Consider the following 24984-nt stretch of genomic DNA (forward strand, 5'->3'; position numbering starts at 1 on the left):
CTTTTCTTAAACCAGGTGAATATCTGGAAGTTCACGAGTCACATACTGCTGAAAGCTGGCTTGGAGAATTTTGAGCATTACTTTACTAGTGTGTGAGATGAGTGCAATTGTGTGGCAGTTTGAGCAGTTTTTGGCCTTGCCTTTCTTTGGGATTAGAATGAAAACTGCCTTTTTCCAGTCCAGTGGCCACTGCTGAGTTTTCCAAATTTGCTGGCATATTGAGTGCAGCACTTTCACAGCATCATCTTTTAGGATTTGAAATAGCTCCACTGGAATTCCATCACCTCCACTAGCTTTGTTCATAGTGATGCTTTCTAAGGCCCACTTGACTTCACATTCCAGGATGTCTAGCTCTAGGTGAGTGATCACACTATTGTGATTATCTTGGTCATGAAGATTTTTTTTGTAGTTTCTGTGTATTCTTGCCACCTCTTCTTAATATCTTCTGCTTCTGTTAGGTCCATAGCATTTCTGTCCTTTATTGAGCCCATCTTTGCATGAAGTGTTTCCTTGGTATCTCTAATTTTCTTGAAATGATCTCTAGTCTTTCCCATTCTGTTGTTTTCCTCTATTTCTTTGCATTGATCCCTGAGGAAGGCTTTCTTATTTCTCCTTGTTATTCTTTGAAACTCTGCATTCAGATGCTTATATCTTTCCTTTTATCCTTTGCTTTTCACTTCTCTTGTTTTCACAGCTATTTGTAAGGCCTCCCCAGATGTGCATTTTGCTACCCAGATTAGGAAGTATTATTATAAAAATCTTATGCATCAGGAAGAAATAGCCAGTGTTAATTATTCTATTACAAGAGCATTTTCTTCTCTCAAGCTGTTCAGTCATAATAAATTTGAAGTAAGTTATGTATAAAACTACATAGTTTCTTTCAAGCAATATCTTTCATTTCATAGAAAAGCACTGTCTGAGAGGTTCAGTAAAACCTTAAGATACTGGTCAATGTAATAGTATATCAACATATGCATCTCTTTTCCTCTTATTTACATTAGAATGTACAACATCTTGGATTCAGTTCTCACTGAATTAGAAAATTTTGCCCATGGAAGCAAGATGATGATCATAAAAATAACTACTATAGCAAATGTCCAACCTCAGAATTGCATATAATGACATTTTTCTGGTTTGTATCAAACCTTTATTGGCCTTAGGAAATAGAATTTTTAATAGCTTTGATGAGTTGCAAATTTTATTCAGCATTTTATTCTGAAAAATTCTTTGTTCCACATTTATTCTAAAATTTATCTAGGGAACAATATGCTGAAGATTATAATATATGGGTTTTTTGAAGAGAGAATGATCATAACAGATCTCATTTGTAACAAAGAAAATAACCTATGAAAGTATGACTAAATCAATAACTAATTGTAATATATTCATCTTATAATGAGTAAGTATAATACTTTACAATAGTAACTAGCCATCTGTGCACCTCTATAAATTAGTTTGAATCATAAATCTAGTAACTTTGTGATTCATATTGATTTTACTTACTGATAGATTTGTAGCCTGACTGTAATCTATTTAGTCATAGTCACTGATTCAATATTCAAGTAAAAGAGCTTATATAATGCAAATATTATTTTATTACTTAAAACTTGAAAACAGAAAGTGTGTTGCCTTATTTTAGAAAAAGTTATATAACAGAAAGAAGTAAAATAATAAACACATTTAAAATATCTCATATACTCCTTAATACTCATAGTGCTAATAAGAATTCCTGGAAGCTTGGCTATTTTTAAATTACTTTTGAGTGTAGAGCTTACACATGAAAAGTTAAAAAATCAATATATGTTTTTATATAGTATACTATTAGAGTAATTTGTTTTTGTTTTTTTTTTTCTTTTCCCCCCAGGAATCTAACTAGTACTCATTTAGTTCTAGGGCCAGTTGATTATTTCAGTGATAAATGTAACTGCACCACATATCTAAATTTTATTCTTATCTCTGGTAACCTAGATATAACCATTTTTCCAAAGGAAACCAATGTAGATGCAGTTTTTTATTTTATTTTAACACACATGGACTAGAATGTCTAAGTATTATTTAGACTTTCCCCTGATTTTGATTATTTTCTAATTTTATTTTGGAGATTAAATAAAAATTAAAGATTAGTAATAAGAATTGAAATTTATATTAAGTAATGAAGATAGAGATATAGTTTTAGCATAAGCTCCAACTATTATCTCTTTTCTGTGTTTAACACGTCTTATGTCCAGTATCTTAATCATATATGAGCAGCTTCCACAATACAAACCTCTCATTGCAATTGTACAATATGTCTTCTTAGAGATTGGTTTATGAGTTTGAAAATAAGTCTATAGTAACTATATATTCTTAAGAGTCTTAACAATACAATCAGTTTGGGTCTTATAGGAGAAAAAAAAATTGTTCCTCTCTGTTTTCCCTATTAGGAGAAGGCAATGGCACCCCACTCCAGTACTCTTGCCTGGAAGATCCCATGGATGGAGAAGCCTGGAAGGCTGCAGTCCATGGGGTTGCTGGGAATCAGACACGACTGAACGACTTCCCTTTTACTTTTCACTTTCATGCATTGGAGAAGGAAATGGCAACCCATTCCAGTGTTCTTGCCTGTAGAATCCCAGGGACAGGGGAGCCTGGTGGGCTGCCGTCTCTGGGGTCACACAGAGTCGGACACGACTTATCCACATTAATTTTTATAACTCATAGATAAGACTAGAGATCTTATCCATTTAAGAGTTCAGTTCAGTTGCTCAGTCATGTCTGACTCTTTGTGACCCTATGGACTGCAGCACGCCGGGTTCCCTGTGAATCAGTAACTCCCGGAGCTTGCTCAAACTCATGTTCATCAAATCAGTGATGCCATCCAACCATCTCATCCTCTGGTATCCCCTTTGCCTCCCACCTTCAATATTACCCAGTAACAGGGTCTTTTCCAATGAGTCAGTTCTTCACATCAGGTGGCCAAAGTATTGGAACTTCAGCTTCAACATCAGTCGTTCCAATGAATATTCAGGACTGATTTCCTTTAGGATTGGCTGGCTGGATCTCCTTGTAGTCCAAGGGACTCTCAAGAGTCTTCTCCCATGGCCCAGTTCAAAAGCATCAATTCTTCAGTGCTCAGTTTTCTTTATTGTCCAACTCTCACAACCACACAGGACTACTGGGAAAACCATAGCTTTGACTAGATGGACTTTTGTCAACCAAGTACTTTCTCTGCTTTTTAATATGCTGTTTAGTTTGGTCATAGCTTTTCTTCCAAAGAGCAAGCGTCTTTTAATTTCATGGCTGCAGTCCCCATCTGCAGTGATTTTGGAGCCAAGCAAAATAAAGTCTGTCACGGTTTCCATTGTTTCCCCATCTATTTGCCATGAAGTGAATGGAGTAAAATTTATCTAATCTTTCAACAGCTTTTGTTTGGTATATACCACAGGCCCAGTGACAAAGGGAATATCTATCCTGTAACCTAAAGGGTTTCCTGAAAACTCAGTGGAGGAGTCAGATATGTGGATAAAAACAGTCTTTCTGCACTTTAATGATTTAATAAGCCATCTGTAAAAAAAAAAAAAAAAAAAAAGAACGTATAAAGTATTATGGCAGCAAAAAAAGGGGGATGGGATTTAATCTGCCTGTTTGAAAATGGAAAAGCTTCTGAGATTATAATATTTAACTGTATGTTGAATAATAATTAGCTTTTTACCATATTGTAAAGGTAGTGATGGGTGATTATTGAGACAGAAGTACAGAGTTATAAAGAAATTATTAGTCATTAAGTCACATCCAACTCTCTGTGGCCCTATGGACTGTAGCCCACCAGGCTCCTTTGTCCATGGGATTCTCCATACAAGAATACTTGGGCTGCCATTCCCTTGTCCAGGGGATCTTCCCAACCTAGTGATTGAACCCAGGTCACCCGCATTGCAGATGGATTCTTTACAATCTGAGTCATAGGAAAGCTCACAGAGGTATACAAATGAATAGATTTTTTCTTGTCCAATTATTCACTCTTCCTTTATCTATACACTCGCTGAGTCATCTTGGTCAGTAGATACTTCTCCAATCCTTGGCTCTGGTCTTGACCATTTGACTTGTTTTGACTAATCACAAGTGGGATGAAACAATAGTGCTTATGCTAAAAGGCATCATATATTTTTAACCACTCTCATAGGCTGTCCATGATAGAATAAACTGGTTGAAAGAAGAAGGAGGCAGAGAAAACCTAGACCTCAGAAACTACAGCCTGAAGAAGAGGCTAAGTCAACTCACACATTTATATGTGAGAAATAAATGTTTATAGTTGTAAGTTACTAAAGTTTGAGGTTTTATTTTATGCAACAAAGCCATATTATTATAGCACAAATAAATATCAGGAAAAACCTCAAGAAAATTTGTAATGCTGAGTTTTATATGTAAGGAGATCATATATAGAAGATAAACTCACAGTCACACAAAAACCAAATCAAAAAGCCTTCAAATGGCCATCCTAAGGTGGTTCAGTCTCATTTTTAAAGGTAATGGGACATAATAGAAAACTTTTCAAGCACTGTAGTTAAATCTAACCATAAATATTACACTGAAAGAAGAGCACTGGATAAAGTAAAGGGACAAAATAGTGGATAAGACTAGGGACAAAGATTAGGGATTATGCTGTTGAAAGTACTTAGTAAGAGAGTTTGAAATGATGAAGTATGACAATGTAGAAGACAGGTTTAAAGAAATGAAGAGATTTCACAGAACAAAGTGAATGAATGGACGAAATGGTATGATGAAACAGTGATCTCTGGAATTTGGTTGCTGTAGTTTTGGTTCTTGCTTAGATATAATCTGTGTTTTTGATGCTCCTTTAGAGTGATCTGGGGTTGAAATAAAGAGGCAGGTGCCACACCTCTCAATAAATTGAAATGATTTGAAAATTAGTAGCTATTAGAATACATAAAGATAACAGTATAATGAGAAAATTTGATCCTTAATTGGAGGTTTTTTTCTTTTTTTTAATAAAAGAGGAATAAAACTGACTGCAAAGTGTTGTAAAGGGTCAGAAGAATCTTTTTAAATATATGTTCTGCAAGATATGGGGATATAAGGCAGAATCTTCCATTTCTAGAGGGTAGTGATAACTTAAAATAGGATAAATATCTGAAGAGTATAAATAATCTAGAAAATATTAAGTGTGTTGAGATATTTATTGACATTTGATAAGATATATGTTGAATGTATAACTGAGAGAATTAAACACTAACTCAAAAGATGGATGACAGTCTAGCAGAAGTTCTCAACAAGGTTGATTCGGCCATCCATGAGATATATGACAATGGCTAGAGGCACTTTTTGGAGAAGGAAATGGCAACCCACTCCAGTGTTCTTGCCTGGAGAATCCCAGGGACGGTAGATCATGGTGGGCTGCCGTCTATGGGGTCACACAGAGTCGGACGTGACTGAAGTAACTTAGCAGCAGAGGCACTTTAAGTTTTCAAAGCTCGGGGCAAAATATACAAGGATATGTTATTGCCATCTGGTGAATAGAGGCTAGGGATCCTGACAAATATCCTATAATGTACAGGGTATTCTCCCACAACAAAAAATCACCTGGCCCAAAATATCAATACTGTTGAAGTTGAGAAAACCTTGTCTGGGAATCAGTGTGGGGATGTGGAAAAAATTTAACAGAGGAAGAAGAGAACTGAGAGAGTGAAACAAAGAGAGAATGGGATTAAAAGTATCAAAAGAACTGTTGTTTTCAGCCCTTGCTCACCTTAACTTAATTCTAATTTATATGGCTTTCTAAAGCACATGAGAAAACCTTATGTGTTGTAACTATTTAAAAAGTTTTTAAAAATAATGTTTTCACCCTAAGAAAAGGGAACCATCATACACTGTTGGTAGGAACACAAATCGCTGCAGTCACTATGGAGAAGACTATAGAGGTTCTTCAAAAACTAAAAATAGAGTTGCCATGTTGTTGCTGTTCACCCATCAAGTTGTGTCTGATTCTTTGCAACCTCGTGTACTGCAGTATATGAGGCTTCCTGTTCCTTCAATATCTCCAGGAGTTTGCTCAAACTCATGTCCATTGAGTTGATGATGCCATCTAACCATCTCATCCTCTGTCAAACCCTTCTACTTCTGCTCTCAATCTTGCCCAGCATCAGTCTTTTCCAAGAAGTTGACACTTCATATCAGGTGGCCAATGTACCAGAGCTTCAGCTTCAGTATCGGTCCTTCCAAAGAATATTCAGGGTTGATTTTCTTTAAGATTGACTGGTTTGATCTCTGCTGTCCAAGGGACTCTCAAGAGTCTTCTCCAACACCACAGTTCAAAAGCACCAATTCTTTGGCACTCAGTCTTCTTCATGGTCCACTTCTTATATCCTTACATGACTACTGAAAAAACCATGAAGTGAAAGTTGATCAGTCCTGTCTGACTTTTTGTGACTCCATGTACTGCAGACTGCCAAGCTCATCCTTCCATTGAATTCTTCAGGCAAGAATAGTAGAATGGGTTGCCATTTGCTTCTCCAGATCTTCCTAACCCAGGTATCAAGCCTGGGTCTCCTGCATTGCAGGTGGATTCTTTATCATCTGAGCCACGAGGGAAGTTTGAACTATACAGACCTTTGTCAGCAAATGATGTCTCCACTTTTTAATACACTGTCTAGGTTCATCATAGCTTTTCTTCCAAGGATCAAGCATCTTTTAATTTCATGGCTGCAGTCACCATCACAGTGATCTTAGTTTTATGTATATCTTTTGACTCATATGTGTTCTTCCAAAATATAGGTTGTATTTTGAGTATAAGCTTGAATTTATGTATATAACACTGTATTATGCACATCATTCTTTTCCTTGTTGGCTTCATTAAAGACTATGTGTCTTGCTTCGTGCACAGCTAGAATAACACACAATTGGCTGTTTCAAATCTCTTCAAAATACTTTAAGGTTTGAAATCAGTATATTTCCGCTCAAAAATTTCCCTTTGACTTACTGAAAGTACAAATAATAGGACAGTGAACATCCTCACATGTGCCTCTTTTTTGTACTGTGTTAGAATTTCTATTGAATAATACCCAGGAGTAAAGTTAAGCCCTAGATGAGAAAGGCACACAATCAATGTCACTTGATATTTGCCAGAGCTTGTCCCAGAACCTGATGCAACTTGCAAGACTTGGTGATATTTGTAACACTGAATCTCTACACATTTGGCATCATTCAGATTTCTGACATTTTCAGGCTTAACACATTGGCAATTTTAATTATCACTTCCTTTATAATATCAATATTTTATTTAAAATTATATTTAATATTTTGAGATTTCACTTCCATGAATTGCTGCATATAGTATTTCACAGTTTGGGGGTTACAATACTCTGTTTTCTAATATGTTACAGATATTAATTCCTCATAAGTTTTAGACAATATAAGTGTCTTCATTCCACCATCTTCTTATTAACTTTTCCAAGATGTTTGTGATACACTTCATTAAATGAAAATTTGGAAATTTCAAATTAATTAACTTTCACTTATGGCTTCAACTTTTTTTTTTTCTTTAAGAAATTCACTGAAGTATAAAATACATACAAAAAAGGCAATAGTCTTTTCAAGAAAAGATAGTGGGGAAAATGAAAGTCCATATGGAAAAAGATAAAACTCATATCTTACACTAAAGTGTAAAATGAAAATCTATAAAACTTCAAGAAGAATATATGAAAGAGAATCTGTGTAACAGTCTGTTTGGTATGAGTTTTTAGATACAACACAGAAAGCACCATCTATGAAAGAAAAATTGACAAGTTGAAGTTCATTAAAATTAGCAATCCTTGCTCTGTGTAAGCAGAGAAGGCAATGGCACCCCGCTCCAGTACTCTTGCCTGGAAAATCCCATGGACAGAGAAGCCTGGTAGGCTGCAGTCCATGGGGTAGCAAAGAGTCGGACATGACAGAGCAACTTCACTTTCTCTTTTCACTTTCATGCATTGGAGAAGGAAATGGCAACCCACTCCAGTGTTCTTGCCTGGAGAATCCCAGGGACGGGGGAGCCTGGTGGGCTGCCGTCTATGGGGTCGCACAGAGTCGGACATGACTGAAGCGACTTAGCAGCAGCAGCAGCTCTGTGTAAGACACTATTAAGAGAGTCAAAGACAAGCCACAGACTGGGAGAAATGTTCTAAAACATGTATCCAAAAAAGGTAATTATACCCAAAATATACAAGGAGCTCTTTAAAATTAACAATAAGAAACCGACTTAATTAAAAATTGGGCAAAAGATAGATACTTCATCTAAGAAACTATGCAAGTGACAAATAAACACAGGAAAAGATGGTCAACATCATTTGTCTATAGAGAAATTTAAATCAAAACAACAACGACACACCACTACACATCTATGACAATAGCTAAAATCCCAAAGCTGACAAAATCAATTGCTGGTGAGAACCTGAAGCAATAGGAACTGTCATTCATTGTTGATGAGAATGAAAATGGTATATCCACTTTGAAAGACAGTTTTGCACTGCTTATTCACCCTACAAACAAAGCTAGCAAAGGTGATGGAATTCCAGTTAAGCTATTTCAAATCCTAAAAGATGATGCTGTGAAAGTGCTGCATTCAATATGCCAGCAAATTTGGAAAACTCAGCAGAGGCCATAGGACTGGAAAAGGTCAGTTTTCATTCCAATCTCAAAGAATGGCAATGCCAAAGAATATTCAAATTACTACACAATTGCACTCATCTCACATGCTAGCAAAGTAATGCTCAAAATTCGCCAAGCCAGGCTTTAGCAATACGTGTACTGTGAACTTCCAGATATTCAGGTTGGATTTAGAAATGGCACAGGAACCAGAGATCAAATTGCCAACATCCACTGGATCATCGAAAAAACAAGAGAGTTCCAGAAAAACATCTATTTCTGCTTTATTGACTATGCCAAAGCCTTTGATTGTGTGGATCACAAAACAGTGTGGAAAATTCTGAAAGAGATGAACATACCAGACCACCTAGTCTACCTCTTGAGAAACCTGTATGCAGGTCAGGAAGCAACAGTTAGAACTGGACATGGAACAGCAGACTGGTTCCAAATAGGAAAAGTAATACGTCAAGGCTGTATATATTGTCACCCTGTTTATTTAACTTATATGCAGAGTACATCATGAGAAATGCTGGGCTGGATGAAGCACAAGCTGGAATCAAGATTGCCAGGAGAAATATCAATGACTTCAGATATGCAGATGACACTACCCTTATGGTAGAAAGCAAAGAAGATCTAGAGAGCGTCCTGATGAAAGTGAAAGAGGAGAGTGAAAAAGTTGGCTTAAAACTCAACATTCAGAAAACGAACATCATGGCAACTGGTCCCATCACTTCATGGGAAATAGATGGGGAAAGAGTGGAAACAGTGACAGACTTGATGTTTTGGGGCTCCAAAATCACTGCAGATGGTGACTGCAGCCATGAAATTAAAAGACACTTGCTCCTTGGAAGAAAAGCTATGACCAATCTGGACAGCATATTAAAAAGCAGAGATATTACTTTGCCAACAAATGTCTGTCTAGTCAAGGCTATGTTTTTCCAATAGCTATGTATGGATGTGAGAGTTGGACAATAAAGAAAGCGGAGCACAAAAGAAGTGATGTTTTTGTATTGCGGTGTTTTAGAAGACTCTTCAGAGTCCCTTGGACTGCAAGGAGATCAAACCAGTCCATCCTAAAGGAAATCAGTCCTGAATGTTTATTGGAAGGACTGATGCTAAAGCTGAAACTCAAATATTTTGGCCACCTGAGGTGAAGAAATGACGCATTGGAAAAAACCATGATGCTGGAAAAGATTGAAGGTGGGATGAGAAAGGGACAACAGGATGAGATGGTTGGATGGCATCACTGACTCAATGGACATGAGTCTGAGTAAAGTCTGGGAGTTGGTGATGAATAGGGAGGCCTAGTGTGCTGTAGTCCATAAGGTAGCAAAGAGTCAGACACGACTGAGTGACTGAACTGAACTGATTCACTTAAGAATAATCTTATCATAAGATCCAGAAATTGTACTCCTAAGTAATTAATTAACCTTTATCCACACTAAAACCTGAATATGAATTCAGCTTTATTAATAATCACCAATCAAGCAAGATGTCCTTCAACAGGTCAGTGATTGAAACAAACCTGGTATATCCATATTGTATGCTACAATTTAACAATGAAAAGGAATTAGCTATCAACCCAGGCAACATCATCAGGCACCTAAAATTCATATTTTTAAAGGAAAGATGCTAGTCTAGGAAGGCTATATACTATTTGACTAGTATTATATGATTCTGGAAAAAAAATTATGGAGCTGATAAAGTAATCAGTGGTTGTCAGGGGTGCAGGGTGGGTGTGGCAAATAGGTAAAGCACAGACAATTTCTTAGGATGGTGAAACTATTCTGTATGCTACTGTACCATGGGATAAATGGCACTATACATTTGTCAGAGGTCACAGGACTTCACAGCAGAGTGAATCAACCCTTAAAACTAATACAATTATGTAAAGTTTAAAAATAAAATAAAATTGGAAGAAAAAAAAAATATATCATTTAGGATGTTGATGAATTCCTAGGACCACCACAGGAACATACATCTATTTCATTTTAGTCAATATACCTAGAAATAAAAGCTATATTTTCCATCTGGTTTCATATTCCTTCTGTCTCCAGGACTTTCCTTAACATTTCTTGTCAAGTAGATCTCCTAGTGATGATTATATCAGTATTTTGTATGTCTGAAAAATGCTGTATTTATCCTTTATTTTGAAAGATATTTTTGTTGATAACTTTTTCAATATTTTAAACACTGCCTTCTGACTTGAATTCTTTTTGACAAGAAATTTACTGCCATCTTTATCTTTGCTTTATGTGTATGAAAGTGAAAGTGGCTCAGTCATGTCTGACAATTTGCAACCCCATGGACTGTAGTCCATGGAATCCTCCAGGCCAGAATACTGGAGTGGGTAACTGTTCCCTTCTCCAGGGGATCTTCCTAACCCAGGGACTGAATCCAGGTCTCCAGCATTGCAGGTGAATTCTTTACCAGCTGAGCCACCAGGGAAGCCCTTTGTGTATCAGATCAGATCAGTCGCTCAGTCGTGTCTGACTCTTTGCGACCCCATGAATCGCAGCATGCCAGGCCTCCCTGTCCATCACCAAGTCCCAGAGTTCACCCAGATTCATGTCCATCGAGTCACTGATGCCATCCAGCCATCTCATCCTCTGTCATCCCCTTCTCCTCCTGCCCCCAGTCCCTCCCAGCATCAGAGTCTTTTCCAATGAGTCAACTCTTCGCATGAGGTGGCCAAAGTACTGGAGCTTTAGCTATAGCATCATTCCTTCCAAAGAAATCCCAGGGCTGATCTCCTTCAGAATGGACTGGTTGGATCTCCTTGCAGTCCAAGGGACTCTCAAGAGTCTTCTCCAACACCACAGTTCAAAAGCATCAATTCTTCAGCACTCAGTTTTCTCTGTAGTCCAACTCTCACATCCATACATGACCACAGGAAAAACCATAGCCTTGACTAGACGAACCTTTGTTGGCAAAGTAATGTCTCTGCTTTTGAATATGCTATCTAGGTTGGTCATAACTTTCCTTCCAAGGAGTAAGCATCTTTTAATTTTCACCTTTGTGTATAAGATGCCCTTATTCCCTAGCTGCTTGTCTTTATCATTGGTTTTAAGGAATTAGATTAAGATATGCTTTGTGTGGTTAAAATCTTTTTTCTTGTGATTGGGTTCATTGAACTTCTTATTTGTGGGTTTATTGTTTTCACCACATAGCAAAATATTTCAGCATTGTTTCCTTAAACATTTTTTTTGTTGTTGTTGTTGTTCCTCTCTCCCTCCTCTCCTCTAGTTACATATACATTAGGTCAGTTTAAGCTGTCCATGACTCACTGATGCTCTTCATTTTTCAAAATTTTGTCTTTCTCTACATATACCTCTCATTGTGCCCTCATATGGCAGAAGAACTGGAAGAGTTCTCTGGGGTATCATTTACAAGGGCACTAATTGTATTCATGAGGCCTTTACCCTCATGGCCTAATTGCCTTCCAAAGGCCTCACCATTACTTAGGTATTAGGATTTCAATATACAAATTTTGGGGGCAAAATTATTCAATCTAAAACAGAATCCATCTAGGTCTGTATTTTATTTGTACTTGCACAGATTTAAATTATGGTTGAATTTCATTAAAATATATAGGACTATTCAGATTTTCTAGGTTTATCACACATAAATGGTAGCCAATTATGATTTCACCATAAAAAATTACATAATGCACAGGAAAGTATAAGCCATAATGATCAGAAGACAGACTAAATAGTAAAAAAACAGATTTAGATCTTATGTTCACAGCAAAGACTAAATAGTCATACTGCTGCTGCTACTGCTAAGTCGCTTCAGTCGTGTCTGACTCTGTGCGACCCCATAGACAGGAGCCCACCAGGTTCCCCCGTCCCTGGGATTCTCCAGGCAAGGGTACTGGAGTGGGGTACCATTGCCTTCTCCAAAATAGTCATACTAGATGCACACAAATCATAGATTTTGCTCAATATCTAATTTACTAAGAACTCAATACAGACAAGCACCAAGTACAGAAAAAAAAAGCAAACCTTTTTTGAAGGAACCTGAAACTTTCAGAAGCAACTTCCAAAAATGCCCCTATTCTTTTGCATTACGTTATATTAGGTTTTGGATTAACAGACTAGTTTTAAATAATGTATGTGAGAAGTTTTTTCAAGGGAAGTTATTTTAGTTTGGAAGCTCCTTGGTTTTGTTCTTCCTCAGTTACACAGATAAGTAATGACGTTATATATAACCCACACGCTCATAATTATTTTTTATTGATAATAAAAATATAGATTATATTCTGTTAATATAATTGTCTAATATGCTTTATTTAATTGTTTTTTAAAGAATTCTGTTTGCAGTCATTGGCATTTTTCAAGGCAGTCTGGTCAAGATCATTCATTCTCCCAAGTATGGGAGGAGTAAGGTAGAAGACTGCTATGAATACTTTCTTTTGTAGGCAAAGACAGGTTTTAGATTTGGAATATAAAATACATTACATAGAAAATAATTTCATAATAATGTTGCCATTTTGAATACATATGTCACAATCCTATAATTTTACTTTAAGAGAACTCTGACACATGTACAAAAGGAGATACGTACAAGACATTAAAGCAGCATGTTTGTAAATAACAAAATATATATATATATATACACACACACACAAATGAAAAAAGGAAAAAGTGAAAAACTTAATAAAACTTACTGTTTTATGAAGAGGGATAGTTAAATACATTTTGGTATATACAGACAACTATTACTACATGGTAGTAAAAGCAAATGAACGAGAACTCACAATTCACAATTGTGAATAAATCTCACAAATGTATTAAATGCTAACAGCAGTTGACAAAAAGCATCCAATATAACCTATTTCTATATGAAATATGCAATTTTGAAGGATTCTTAGGGATCTATACATATACAGCAAATTACAAAGAAATTCATGTGAATTATAAACACCAAATCTATATTAGCCATCTCTGAGTGAGAGAGAAAATGTGTTCAGAAAGGTGTAGCATAAATTCTAAAGTATAGTTGAAAATTGCATTATTAAGAAAATGGGCATATTTTTCTGGATTATAAATAATCTATATTTATATTTAAAATATAATTACCGTATACTGTATGCAAACTAAAAGAATTTTAAAAATTGTCTATCAGAAGTTATACTTGTCAAAAAACAACACTATGATATTTCCCAGGAAATTATTACAAATTTTATGAAAAATAAAATTCCTATAATTCTCTAGTTCAAAATAATAAAGGAGTTTACAATGCAGGGAGGATAGAGAAATGGGGGAATTCCCAAAAGTAAATAGATAAATGGAGCACAGATTATTACAGTTACAAAAATGAAGTGCATTTTCCTCTAATTGAATAGATTAATGAAATCAAAAGTGGCAACAGAGCTTGTGTGGGACACTCGTTTGCACACTGTTGGCCAAACATTATCAAAAGAAATAATGAAAATAGACTAGATGGAACAGAAATAATTATTTTAGTTATAGCTAGCTATGAATTTTATCAATTCCTTGGTGAGGCTTATCTTTAATTTGATCATATTCTAGGTAACTTGTCTCAATGTTATGTTAACAAAACAGAGAACTATATATTGTTCTCCATCTACTGTGCAGAAGCAATCATTCTCAACTGATTTTGCTTAATCTTTATGAATTTCTATTTTGAATAACCTCTTCCCATGTTATATTTAGAAGAGATCTGAAATAGTCCATCTGACAGCTGGAGTGAACATACTGGTGCCTAGAGTGGGCAGATAAAGTAACCAAATAAACAGTATTTCCCAAATTTCATGAGTGTCCATCCAGCTGCTAATAATTATTTATATCTTTAAAAGCATTTTTGGTACATTTTGGAAATGTCAGTTAAACAAATTTTAGATAGGTTTCAGGTCCATATAAATTCTCAAAGTCTTTTATATGTGAATGTGTTTTATGAATCATTGGGTATAGGGTAAATTAACAAAAGATTGTGTATTTCCCAAACTTATTTGATAATGGAGACATTTTATTTCCATGAACTCCCTACTGACATCTGAATTTCATCTTAACAAACTTACTTCTTACTAAATGTGGACATATATAAGCAAGCCAAACACTTTAAAAGTTTTTGAAATAAGACAATTGAGCTCTACAGCCATTAGGATATTTATATAAAATGTTGCATTTCAGCTTTCACTTAATCTAACAACAACTTTCACTAAATCAAATATTTTTAAAGAAATGGAGGTTTTCATCCCTTTCAACCAAAAGAATTCTCTGGCCTACATTTAACTTGAACTCATAAAGAAATGAAATAAAGATTGAAGAATTTTCCACAAACTAGAACAATGGAATAGACCACACTGAGACAAAGTTCTTTGTTACTGAATCTTTTTCAAACAGAAGCTGAGTGTTTCCCTCTAATATATATATTATTTATTTATATATATATATTTTTATGTTTCCCTCTAATATATGTTTCCCTCTAATATATATATTATTTATTATATAATATATATATATTTCCCTCTAATATATATATATAGAGAGAGAGAGAGAGAGAAAGAGAGAGAGAGAGAATTTTTGCATTGAAAGCATGTTAGTCACTAAGTCGTGTCCAACTCTTTGTGACCCTGTGGACTATAGCCTGCCAGACTCCTCTGTACATGGATTCTCCAGGCAAGAATACTGGAGTTGGGTAGCCATTCTCCAGAGCATCTTCCTGACCCAGGGATTAAACCTGGGTCTCCTGCATTGCAGCCAGATTCTTTACTGTCTGAGCCACCAGGTAAGACCACTAGGTGATCTCTAAGGTACATTCAATGTCTTGGTGTCCATAGGTAACAAAATGTCACAAAGAAATTGGATATCCACTTCAGGTTAGAAAATGATTGGAAATCATTCAACCGCATGATTATTAAGTCTTTCTCAGCTTAAATCTTTCTGCAAAATTTACTTCAGTATTTGTAGTAATGACATAAAACTTACAGAGCCTTAGGCTTTAGGTTGCTTTAAATGTATTCAAATTTTAGACATAGCTGTTTTACTGTCACATAGATGAATATCAAACATGACTAAATCATTCATTCTGAAGTTGCTCGAGTATAAGAAATGCTTAGGTCTTCATAATGGATTCAGGAGGCTTTTCATATAATCTTTGAGAAATGCGATTAAATTTCTGAAAAGATAATTGACTGCCTCCATCATAGCAGCATATCTTGTTTAGATGAATCAAGCTATAGAGAGTAGTATTGTTTAAAATTACCCTGGAGTGGAAAAGCTCTTGCAATGAAACACAGTGTTATTAGTTTTGAAAGCTAACCTTGAATATTGGTATAGTCTTACAGATAAATGAGGAAAAAACTAAAAAGCACAGTTAAAGAAAAAGTCAGAAAGGGAATAACTAATGATTTATGGTGATTAGTATAATTTAATGAATTTTAGCATTATATAAAAATGAATGAAGTTAGAATAACAACAGAATGTTTGGGTATTCTTCCATTTAAAAAACCAATTTCTTTTATAAATAAGGTTAATTAATTACCTGGAGCTAGCTCTTACATTAGTATCCTTACATATCTTTGCCTGGAAAAGGAAGTTTTACTAACAGCCCTACACAGGTTTATAGTAGCAGCAAGGAATAGAAAAGATGAAGTAAAATTGTAGCTGTTGTTCATACAGATTTAACCATCATCATCTCTTCTCTCTGGCGATGATTCCAGAAATGATTTTCTTTTTCCTTAACATTCATTTAATTCTTAGTGGTCCAAGAACTGCTAGAATACCCCAGCTTTTCTTTCTGAAGAATGAGGCATAATGGATAAAAGAAAAAAAATCATATGGATAAAGGAGAAGCAGTGACAGCAACATAAAAGCAGCACATGTTGCTCATATAGAGATTGAGAAGAAAATACCACATGCAATAAGAACCTGTTGTGGAGAAAAAAGCAATGGACCAGGATCAGAAAAACAGCCCTGGAAAATCCCTATCTATTAATCTCTTAAAGACTAATTTTTCACAATTTTAAAATCAATGTGAAAGGTATTAGATAAATAATACTCAAAATATTCTACTTTTTTTTTTTTTCAAATTCTTCACTCTGTGTTATCATTATAGTGGCCTTTGTGTGTGTGTTTTCCTTCTTGGTGAAATATTCCAAGAACTAAATATAATTAGGGTACTAAGTAGTCTGCACCCAATTCTTATGTGTGGAAGGAGTTCCCCCACATACCAAGAAGTTCTATGACACCAACAAGCTGGATGTCCTACAAATCAACACGGTTGTGACACTATCTACCTGGAGATAGTGTCAGATCTCACAGGTTAAGGGCTTGGTCTTGCAAGGCTGCTCATTCACAAACACAATTCAAATGCCAATCCCTAAACCAAGTTGTCACCTGTGCTTCTGACCCACTGGCTATAGATTGGAAGTCCTAAGGATTAACTCAATTAACTTGTTAAAATGTCTCCCAGAACTCAGAGAAACCTTTTACTTACTAGATAACTAGTTTATTATAAGGGAAGGCGATGGCACCCCACTCCAGTACTCTTGCCTGGAAAATCCCATGGACAGAGGAGCCTGGTAGGCTTTAGTCCATGAGGTCACGAAGAGTCGGACACAACTGAACAACTTCACTTTCCCTTTTAACTTTCTTGCATTGGAGAAGGAAATGACGACTCACTCCAGTGTTCTTGCCTGGAGAATCCCAGGGACAGCAGAGCCTGGTAGGCTGCCATCTATGGGGTCGCACAAAGTCGGACAAGACTGAAGCAACTTAGCAGCAGCAGCAGCATTTTATTATAAAAGGTTATAACTCACAAAGAAGAAAGCACCCCAAATTGTTGCAATCCTAAAAGAGAGGAACATTATAACACTGATGCAAAAATATCCTGCCTTTAACACATGTATATCGTGTTTTCTTTTTCTGTAAGAGGGACTGAATACGAAATTAGAAGAAACCCAAATCTTCATCATTTTTTATATTTCTCTTAAAACACTGAAATAAATTTGTGTATTTTTATGTTTACCAACTCAAAATGAATTTGTGTATTTTTGTGTTGATTTAACTCTCTCCCACTAAAATATAAGCACCATAAGTGCAAAATACAACCCAGAATATAGATGACACTCAGTAAATATTTCTTGAATTCATTTAATTCAATTGACCAAAAGAATATTAATTTAATAGTAAATTTATCATGTGCTCATATTTGGTCACTAAGCTGTGTCTGATTCTTTGCTACTCCAAGGACTATAGCCCAGCAGGCTCCTCTGTCCATGGAATTTCCTAGACAAGGATACTGGAGTGGGTTGCAATTCCCTTCCCAGGAAATAATTTCAACCAAGGGATAGAGCCTGTGTCTCCAGCATTGGCAGGCAGGTGTTGTTTTTGTTTTTTTTTTTTTTTTACCACTGAGCCACACTGTGTAGAAAAAAGGACACTTACTCAGTTTCTCATGTAATCTATGATGACGGACTACATGAGCATTCTTTCATTTACTCTCTTGCACTGATACTGAAACTATAATCCTACTAGAATTCTGTAATTCATAGACCATAGTGCTAAGCTTATGATATCATAGCCATGTGCCAGCTCACTTATTTCATATGATATTTATGATCATTTTACTATAAAAGGAAGGTAAATATATGTATATCTCACATACATCTTATGTGTGTTGGATACAAGCTGTCTTGTTCTTTCTCTCCATTTTCCCCTGATTTCAACTCAATCAAAACACAAAGGTACTGTAAATCTCCTGTGTGCGCTTCTTCTCTTCAATCAATCTAGAATTATTTGGTACAGTGCCTTTCATATTATAATAAAGTATATTTTTATGTCTTATTTTTAAAAAATTTTGTTACATTAGTCATTTTATTATTTTGGATTTCATTCAAATGGATATCACAAATAAAATATTTCCTTTTTTATGCTCACTGTCATGATCAATCTTAACTTTGAAATTAAATTTTCAAGACTTTATTAAAGACAATACTGAAATGAATATTATTGTTTGTATTTGTGCAAAAAGAGTAAAAGAAACTATTTCAAGACAGCTTACATAAAAGCAGCAGGAGAATTTCAATATATTATAAATCAGAAGCTTATACTGTGCTATACCCAGTCTGCTCCATGAGGCAACTGAGGCCAGAAAAACACTTTATAGACACATCTACCTTACACCAGTAATTAACTTTAGGCAGCCTAGTAAATTGCATATGTCAATTATATAATGAAAATTCATCAAGCTGAATCCTTTACCTGATAAAACAATGGTATAAGTTTATAAAATGTCCCATAATACTAGAATATTTATGGGCATAGTTATTTTAGAGACAAACTTGTAAAAACCAATAAATACATATTAATTATTTCAAATAAAAAATTAAGAAAAAAATGGACATCTGAAATGATACTTGCTTAAGGTTTCCAACTAATTGGATGAATAAGTATAATGATTACACACAGGCATTTGTATAATATTAGTAACAAATTATTTTATGCTATTAACAAATAATTCTATGCGTTGTCTTCAAAACTCAAGTTAGTCACTTATTTTCATTTAAAATAGAAAATATGAATGTGTTTGACATTTCGATATGTTTATTAAGAAAAACAATCATGTAACATAACTAATGAATGATCTAGTTAAGTCTAGGCACTGTTACCAATTTTTAAGTGATATTAGACATCAAATCTAAATTAAATCTAAAAATATATGTAAACTTTGGATAACTTATTAGATAGGCATTCTGTCATAATTGCTTTTGAGCAATTGTTGACCAAAGGTTTTTGCAGACTAGGAATTAGATTTACACAGACCCAGCTGCACTTTTGTTTTATTTGAAGGGAGAATTCTATTTTAGACTAATATTGAATCATAATATCATACTACATGCTTCAGCAGAATATAGATTTTTTTTTTTCAAAAACAAGTAGTATTGACTCTTGGTTTTAGTTCTAACATGTAAAGTCTTTGGAAGTCATCACTCCCCTCTTAGAGCTGGCAAGAGCTGAACAAATTGAAAATCAATGACATTAATTAGGCTTGTCTGAGAACTGAGGTCACAGAACAGAGCCCAATCCAAAATCTGCAGTGACAAGTACAGAGAAGCACAGCCTATATCAATTTACCAGGATTAAAAGTCACTCAAGCCATATACTGGTAGAAATGCTTAAATAATAAAGTTTGAAAAATTGCTGGATGCAGAGCATAGACTATTATGAGAAAAAGAAACTCCTAATTTTACTTGTTGTTAGAGATCCCTCACATTTTTATGTTATAATATCCAGGAACCCAGCCAGGTTCACATGATGCAGAAGCAAGAAATCTTTTGTGTATATGGCAAAGATGAAGAAATAAAACTATTCTGATATATGCCCAGTGTTACTCATAAGAAAGGATGATCAAGTAAGATAAAAACTTTACCAGAGACTGACACGACATGAAGAAAGGGAACCTAACTACAACCTTTCTCTAGCCTTCTGACTTACCTAAGGGAGAAAAATTAAAAGTTGATAAATCTTTGCGAGATAATTGGCCAGACAGAATCACTAAAAGAATGAGACACTCAGAAGACTATAGACTGTATCCTCTTCCTCCACATCTTACCATGATAGCAATAAGGATTCCATATAATAACACTGGATTATAGTTAAAAGAGTCAAGAAAGTTCAGACTCTATTAGGGAAGGACAGTTTAGGGAACTCAAAAATACAGAGGAATTTAAAAATGAACAAACAGACAAAAACAAAGATAACAGATGAAATCAAAGGTTCTGACACCTAAAGCTACAGCAAACATTAAACGCAGTCCAACTTCTAGCAAAATTAACATAGAACCTCGCAATAAAACCTATCTATCTCAGTTCCTATTACCTGATAAATCATGCTTGGCTTTCATTAAAAAAAAAAAAAAAAACTCCTAAGGCAACAAAAAAGAATAAATTTTAAAGAAGCAAAACAAGAATTAAAACTAGATTCAGATATAGCAGATTTTTGATTTTGTGCAAATCAAGATGCACAATGAAATTTGAAATTTAAGTAACTATAACAAGCTAAGGGTTCTAGTGGGAAAAAAGTAGGCAATATGACAGAGAGATGGGTATATAAGCTGAGAAATGGAAACTCAAAGAATGAATCAAAAGAAAATATTAGAAATCAAAAGCAGTTTGACAGAAATGGAAGGAGACACCTGATGAGCTAACATCAGAAATATCAGTGAACTTGAAGACAGATTAATCAGTTCAGTTCAGTCACTCAGTCATGTCCAACTCTTTGCGACCCCATGAATTGCAGCACGCCAGGCCTCCCTGTCCATCACCAACTCACAGAATTCACCCAGACTCACGTCCATCAAGTCAGTGATGCCATCCAGCCATCTCATCCTCTGCCGTCATCTTTTCTTCCTGCCCCCAATCCCTCCCAATATCAGAGTCTTTTGCAATGAGTGAACTCTTCGCATGAGGTGGCCAAAGTACCGGAGTTTCAGCTTTAGCATCATTCCTTCCAAAGAAATCCCAGGGCTGATCTCCTTCAGAATGGACTGGTTGGATCTCCTTGTAGTCCAAGGGACTCTCAAGAGTCTTCTCCAACACCACAGTTCAGAAGCATCAATTCTTCGGTAATTTCATCACTGCAAACACCATCGCGCAGTGATTTTGGAGCCTAGAAAAATAAAGTCTGACACTGTTTCCACTGTTTCCCCATCTATTTCCCATGAAGGGATGGGACCGGATGCCATGATTTCGTTTTCTGAATGTTGAGCTTTAAGCCAACTTTTCCACTCTCCTCTTTCACCTTCATCAAGAGGCTTCTTAGTTCCTCTTCACTTTCTGCCATAAGGGTGGTGTCATCTACATATCTGAGGTTATTGATATTTCTCCCCGCAATCTTGATTCCAGCTTGTGCTTCTTCCATCAGCGTTTCTCATGATGTACTCTGCATGTACGTTAAATACGTAGGGTGACAATATACAGCCTTGACGTACTCCTTTTCCTACTTGGAACCAGTCTGTTGTTCCATGTCCAGTTCTAACTGTTGCTTCCTGACCTGCATACAGGTTTTTCAAGAGGCAGGTCAGGTTGCCTGGTATTCCCATCTCTTTCAGAATTTTCCACAGTTTATTGTGATCCACACAGTCAAAGGCTTTGGCATAGTCAATAAAGCAGAAATAGATGTTTTTCTGGAACTCTTGCTTTTTCGCTGATCCAGCGGATGTTGGCAATTTGATCTCTGGTTCCTCTGCCTTTTCTGAAACCAGCTTGAACATCTGGAAGTTCACGGTTCACATATTGCTGAAGCCAGGCTTGGGGAATTTGAGCATTACTTTAAAGTGTGTGAGATGATTGGAATTGTGCTGTAGTTTGAGCATTCTTTGGCATTGCCTTTCTTTGGGATTGGAATGAAAACTGACCTTTTCCAGTCCTGTGGCCACTGCTGAGTTTTCCAAATTTGCTGGCACATTGAGTGCAGCACTTTCACAGCATCATCTTTCAGGATTTGAAATAGCTCAACTGGAATTCCATCACCTACACCAGCTTTGTTTGTAGTGATGCTTTCTAAGGCCCACTTGACTTCACATTCCAGGTGTTTGGCTCTAGGTGAGTGATCACACCATCATGATTATCTGGGTCATGAAGCTCTTTTTTCTACAGTTATTCTGTGTATTCTTGCCACCTCTTCTTATTATCTTCTGCTTCTGTTAGGTCCATACCATTTCTGTCCTTTATCGAGCCCATCTTTTAATGTAATGTTCCCTTGGTATCTCTAATTTTCTTGAAGAGATCTCTAGTCTTTCCCATTCTCTTGTTTTCCTCTATTTCTTTGCATTGATCGCTGAAGAAGGCTTTCTTATCTCTTCTTGCTATTCTTTGGAACTCTGCATTCAGATGCTTATATGTTTCCTTTTCTCCTTTGCTTTATGCTTCTCTTCTTTCCACAGCTATTTGTAAGGCCTCCCCAGACAGCCATTTTGTTTTTTTGCATTTCTTTTCCATGGGGATGGTCTTGATCCCAGTCTCCTGTAGTGTCACGAACCTCATTCCATAGTTCATCAGGCACTCTATCAGATCTAGGCCCTTAAATCTATTTCTCACTTCCACTGTATAGTCATAAGGGATTTGATTTAGGTCATACCTGAATGGTCTAGTGGTTTTCCTTACTTTCTTCAATTTCAGTCTGAATTTGGCAATAAGGAGTTCATGATCCGAGCCAGAGTCAGCTCCCAGTCTTGTTTTTGCTGACTGTATAGAGCTTCTCCATCTTTGGCTGCAGAGAATATAATCAATCTGATTTTTGTGTTGACCATCTGGTGATGTCCATGTGTAGAGTCTTCTCTTGTGTTGTTGGAAAAGGGTGTTTGCTATGACCAGTGCATCCTCTTGGCAAAATTCTATTAGCTGTTGCCCTGCTTCATTCCGTATTCCAAGGCCAAATTTGCCTGTTACTCCAGGTGTTTCTTGACTTCCTACTTTTGCATTCCAGTCCCCTATAATGAAAAGGACATATTTTTGGGTGTTAGTTCTAAAAGGTCCTATAGGTCTTCATAGAACCATTCAACTTCAGCTTCTTCAGCATTACTGGTTGGGGCATAGACTTGGATTACTGTGATATTGAATGGTTTGCCTTGGAAAGGAACAGAGATCATTACCTATAGGTAACATTGATGAAATCACTGCTGTAAGGGACAGAAAGGAAAAATTAGTAATATCATGTTATAACATACTTGCAGTATCCATAAAGCACTAGGGCATTATTTGAAAGAAGACTTAAATTACCTATATATAAACTTATATTGCAAGTTCTATGGAGCCCACCAAAAAATAATTTGAGAATAAGTGTAACATATACTCAGAGGAGAAAAAATGGAAGTGTATAAAATGCTTCATTAAAAGCAAATTGCATAAAAGCAAGATAAAAGTTGAGAAAAAATACAACAAATAGAAAGCAATTTGATGGGAAAATAAATCAACTGTCCCAATAACCACTTTAGTTGTGAATAGCCTAAAAAGATCAATTATAAAAGAAAAATTGACAAAACTGATTTAAAAGAAAAAAGTTGTCTAAAAGAAACTCATGTTAAAGCTAAAGACTAAGATAAATGTAATGGGACAGAGAGCAATATAATTTACTAACACTAATTGAAAAGATACTGGAGTAGCTATATTAATTTCTTAAAAAGCAAACTTCTCTGCTTCTATGTCTCAAAAGCAATATAAGGAAATATTATTAAGGATAAAGACAGCAATTACATAATGAGAAGAAGGTCAATTCTCCAAGAAAATATAACACTCTGTAACACTAAATCTGCAAGGAAAAATAAATCCATGCTTATAGTTAAAGACTTAACATCCCTCTTTTGGTAAAGATAGATCTATTAGGCAGAAAATCACTAAGGATATGGTTGATAGAAGAGTATCATCTAAACCTTCTTAACTAAATAGCAGGTTATACAATATTCTTAAACTCCATAGATCATTCTCAACTATAGACTTTGGGGCCATAAAACTCATCTCACAAATTTAAAAAAATAGAAATCAAAGAAAGATAGCCAACATTCCCCTGAGTATTTAAAGAGTAAACAAAATATATTTATTAAGCACTGAAAAAATAAATAAATTAAAAATTAAAAAAAAAATAACCAATCAGTCAAAGAAGGCTCATGAGAAGTTTATAAAATATTTTCAGTTAACTGAAAATTTAAAATTATCATAATTTGTGGGATTTAGACAAGTAACAGATAAATATTTATATATTAGAAATGAAGAAAGATATAAAATCAATTGTCTTAGCTTCTGCCTAAGACTACACTAGTGAAAGAGAAGCAATTTAAGCCTAAAGAGATTCCAAAAAAATAATAAAATGAAGAGGAGAAATTCATGAAATTCAAACCAAGAAAGCAATAGAGAAAATCAACAAAACTAAAAGCTGGTTCTTTGAAAATACAAATAAAATTGACAACTCCTTAGCCAGGCTAACCAAAAAAGGAAAAAAATAGAGCAGACATAAACTATCAATATTAGAAATAAAAAATTGGTCATACCTACTGATTTATGCACATCAAAATGATAATAAATATATTATGAACTCTTTGCCCACAGAGTTGATAATTTCTGAAAGGAACAAAAATTCACACAAAGGCAAATAGGTTATTTTATTAGGCCTTTATCTATTTAAAAAACCAAATCAATAATTTATAACCTTTTAAAGAGGCCCATATGAATTCACTGGTGAGTACTACCAAATATTTAAGTACAATTCTCTAAAATATCTTCCAACAAATAGAAGTAGGGGGAACAGTTCTTAATTTATGAGGCCACTGTTACCCAAATATCAATATTGGATATTACAAAACAGAAACACTACAGATCAATATCTCTCATGAAGGTAGATGCTAGAA

Source organism: Bos javanicus, chromosome 1 (genome assembly GCF_032452875.1).
Source record: "Bos javanicus breed banteng chromosome 1, ARS-OSU_banteng_1.0, whole genome shotgun sequence".
Classification (NCBI taxonomy): Eukaryota; Metazoa; Chordata; class Mammalia; order Artiodactyla; family Bovidae; genus Bos; species Bos javanicus.